The sequence below is a fragment of the Balaenoptera borealis genome (genome assembly GCF_965194805.1).
Source record: "Balaenoptera borealis genome assembly, chromosome: 3".
NCBI classification, from domain to species: Eukaryota; Metazoa; Chordata; class Mammalia; order Artiodactyla; family Balaenopteridae; genus Balaenoptera; species Balaenoptera borealis.
Window position 1 is genome coordinate 87,923,741 of NC_138866.1, and position 4,446 is coordinate 87,928,186.

The following is a 4,446-nucleotide window of genomic DNA, read 5'->3' on the forward strand; positions in this document are numbered from 1 at the left end:
TTTTTTTTTTTTATAAGAATCCATAGCTTTTTTTTTTTAAAATTAATTAATTAATTTATTTATTTTTGGCTGTGTTGGGTCTTCGTTTCTGTGTGAGGGCTTTCTCTAGTTGCGGCAAGCGGGAGCCACTCTTCATTGCGGTGCGCGGGCCTCTTGCTGTCGTGGCCTCTCCCGTTGCAGAGCACAGGCTCCAGACACGCAGGCTCAGTAGTTGTGGCTCACGGGCCTAGTTGCTCCACGGCATGTGGGATCTTCCCAGACCAGAGCTCGAACCCGTGTCCCCTGCATTAGGCAGGCAGATTCTTAACCACTGTGCCACCAGGGAAGCCCTGCTTACCAGTTTCTTATAAAGCTTATTTCAACTCAGGAATGGCCAAATGGAAGAGATGTGTAGGGCAAGGTATGGGGTGGGGTCGGGGGAGAGGGTGGGAGGTGCCACAGAGCTTCCATGACCTCTCTGGGTGTGTCACCACCCTCCCAGCACTTCAGCACGTTCGCCAACCTGGAAGGTCTCAGAATCTCATTGTTCAAGAAGTTTTTTTTGTTGTTTTAAATTTTACTTATTTATTTATTTATGGCTGCGTTGGGTCTTCGTTGCTGCGCGTGGGCTTTCTCTAGTTGCGGAGAGTGGGGGCTACTCTTCGTTGCGGTGCGCGGGCTTCTCATTGCGGTGGCTTCTCTTGTTGCGGAGCACGGGCTCTAGGCGCGCGGGCTCAGTAGTTGTGGCTCGCGGGCTCTAGAGCGCAGGCTCAGTGGTTTTAGCCACAGGCTTAGTTGCTCCACGGCATGTGGGATCTTCCTGGACCAGGGCTTGAACCCGTGTCCCCTGCACTGACAGGCGGATTCTTAACCACTGCGCCACCAGGGAAGCCCCTGTGCAAGAGTTTTTATAGAATTCAATCTCCAGCCCCATTTCCTCATAGAAACTGGGGGCGGGGCTGAAAATTCCAACCCTCTAATGACATGTTTGGTCTTTCTGGTGAACGGCCTCCATCGTGAAGCTATCTAGGGGTCCCATCCTGAGTCTCTTCATTAACATAAACAGTTATGGTTGAAAGGGGCTCCTTATTATTATTTGCTATTGAATAACAACTCCTATCACCCAGGAAATTCCAAGGGTTTTAGGAGCTTTGTACCATGAACGGGGAATAAAGTCCAAATATATATATTTTATTATACCACAGTTCCAAAGTGGGATACTAAAAAATTATGATTATGCATTATTGTCCTGGGTTTTTTCTGGTCTTTGACTTTGTATCATGCCCTACCTTCTCCACAAATAGCATTAGATTGTGGTTCTGGTTTTTCTGATCCGAAAGTGAGGACGACATTACATTGTTAGAATGAGAGTGTTCCTGAGATTTTCAAGTGTTTTCAAACTTGGAACATTTCCTCTAACACGTTCTTTTATGTTTGTGAAATTTTTGTTTATGGTTCACAAGTGAAATTTGACTGCAAAGGCCAGGATATTCTGCTTGATGACTGTTATTAATGAAGTTGATAGAACTGGTTCAGAGGACTTTGTGTTTATTTACACTGAATCCAGAAATAGGCTACGGGTAACTGCTGAAATAAAACAGAACTAGCCTTCTTGGCCGAATGAAGGAAATATTTGCATAACCTCTTCCTCTTTCAAGAGGAGAACCATGGGGTATTAGGCTGGAAGGGAATTAGGAGGTTGAAGAGCCTCAGATGGCGTGGCTGGAAATCAGAAACTTAGCCAGGCCTCCTTTTAGATCATTATTTTGTAACTCTTTCCATGGAGTTAAGATGTTGTGTCAGGACCATGAAAAAGTGGTTTCCCTAAAAGGCAAGCGAGGAGTTTTGCTGTGATTCCGTTGCTCTGTGGACATATACAAAGGCAGGATGTGACGACTGTCTATTCACCATAAAATATCTTCTTCCCTAGCAAACAGCAATATCCTACTTGGTGATTTCCTCCACTCCTCAATGATTAAGAAACAAAGAACGAACAAACAAAATACCCAACCAAACAAATAAAACCAAATTGAGTGATTTTTAAAATTTAAAGCTCATTAAAGAAAACGTGAGAAAAGCACATGTAAAGAAGAGGCAAAAAAATCAATTATTGTGTTATCAAAACATTGCTAATATTTAGGTGTCAGTACCGTGCAAAAAATGGTTTCCCTTTTGTGGGAAGTGTGGAAAAGATATCTGGATTTTTTTCATTTAAGATTATCATGTAAGCACTGTTTTGTTGTTGTTGATAGAGATAATAGATATAGTGGTTTAAAGCAGAGGCTCTGGCACTAAAGTGCCCAGGTTCAAATCACAGTCCACCATTTGTGAGCTCCCTGCCTCAGTTTTATCATCTGTAAAATGGGGATGATAATGACAGCCATCTCACAAGTTAAATGTTTATGTAAAGGACTTAGTACATGTTTGTTATTGTCATCAAAATAGATTTCATTATTATAACATTAATATATGTGTACAGTAGATATTTTATAAGATACAGAAAAGCAGAAGAAGTCAAAATCACCCATTATTCTAAAACCCAGAGAAAAACCACTTACCCAGTGTTAACATTTTGCTGTTTTTTATTGCTCATATTGTAATTCCAATTTATATCCTGATCATAACATAATTATTCTGGAAAACTAATTATGTAAACATAATTTGAAAAGACTACATAGGTCATCTTTTGTAACCATATTTTACTTACCCCTTCCCCAAAGTTTTAACATGCAGATGGCTATTCCTGCCCATCTCCCCACACACCCCCCCCCCCCATATTTAAAAGAGAAGTAATCATAAATTAGCCTTGGTTAGAATAGTCTGGAGCCTGAGCCTTCCTTGGCCAGTGTGGAACCTGCAGTTGTTTTTTCTGTAACCAGGACATAATCAGATCCAATCCACAAACCAGTTAACTCAGGGTTGAACGTATTATGAATGAATATGTGAGATATATCTTTGTAAAGGTTTGTCTTCTTAAGTATTAGAGGTTACTTCCTTAGAACAGAGTCCCAGAAATGAAAATGCAGGGTCAAAGGATGGAAATGTTTTCTATAAGGGTCATACTGATTTAAACTTGTGGCAACAGTGTATGAGCCTGCCCCACTTTCTGTGGCCCCCATGTCCCTCCCCCCAGCTCTGGGTTGCTTTTCAGATCTGAAATATTGAGGAAGTTGTCAGGGGTTCCAAAACACTGGAGCAGAGTTAATCTTAATTAAAATCATCACTCCGGCCCCTCCTTCTCACTCCTCCAGGGCCCTTCTTTCTTCCTTTCATAGGGTTTTTCCCTCCCAGCTCTCTCTAATTCCCTCGTGTAGCCTTCCTCTTCTCCACTGGCGGGGGAAGTCATATAATTAAGTTGTTCCCATTAAGAAGTTAGTGAACTTAGCAGCTAGAAGTGTTATCCCCCAGCTGGGTACTTGCATTTTAATAAACGGTTCCTGGAGCATTGTTGAACCCACAGGGATGAGCTTGATGGTGGAATTTGGGGTGCTGTAATACGCAGGGAGGGAGATAGTTTGGTCTGGACCCCTCAAGTTATAAAATAGACTGTATCCAAGATGTAAGGCCGGATCTATGGATGGGATGACGCCAAGGCCAGTTTCTGAGACGCCTTCATTTCCTCACTGCCAAAGCACCAGCTGCTCAGAGCAGAAACACCTTTTCGTAAAGGTAAAGTGTGTCTCTTGGAAAAACTATAAAGGGGAGATTATTTACCGAATTGGTTATAATAAAAGACTGGTCAGCAGCATATGCAGATTCTTTTCATAAAATATAACTTTATGATACCAGGCAGGGCTCCTTTTATGGCTTTTGCATCATCTGGTTGAAACTGCCAAAGATATGGAGGGCCTTTGCTTATGTGTCTGTAGCCAGTGATTTAAATCGTGTGTCGCTGGGCAGGCAGATCCGGGTACTTCTTAGTGGGGCTGAGGCTCTGATTACCTTGGCCTGAACTCTGAGCTACAGAGAAGGTGGGATTCTTGCTGGACTATTTCTGTTTCAGCAAGGTCTCAGGTGCCCTTTGTGGCAAGGGATTGTTCAGATGTCTATCTGTAGACTCATACATATTTGGTGGACTGAAAAGCCAAAGAAAGAATTGAGGAATGTGCCTGAGAGGAGAAGGATGACAGCGGGATACCGTAGATGATGCCCTAGCTTTAGGGAGGGACAAGGAGAGGTACAGGCACATTATGAGGAGAACTTAAAAGATGAGAGTTACTTGGTTCAAAGTCTGAGATGTCCCGAAAGGAGGAGGAAAGGGAGAAGAGGAAAGCTTAGCCAATTGTTAGCCATCTGTGGAGCATACCCAAGAAGCTCTTGACCACAGCCAGGTGGGAAGGTGGTGTTGAAACGGCGGCAACCAGCTAGAGCCGGCCAGATGCCAGCCTCCCCTCCCTCCGTGAATGAAAATGCTTTGGTCCCATAGTGGCTCCTTCCTTACACAGAGCCTTATCTGTTCCTTTCTAG

At 43.2% G+C, this 4,446-nt stretch overlaps 1 protein-coding gene across 1 annotated transcript in view; it reads left to right on the forward strand.

The window, feature by feature from the left end:
* BLOC1S6 (biogenesis of lysosomal organelles complex 1 subunit 6) overlaps positions 1-4,446 on the forward strand; it is a 92,975-nt gene that overhangs the window by 88,407 nt on the left and 122 nt on the right. The window lies entirely within an intron of this gene.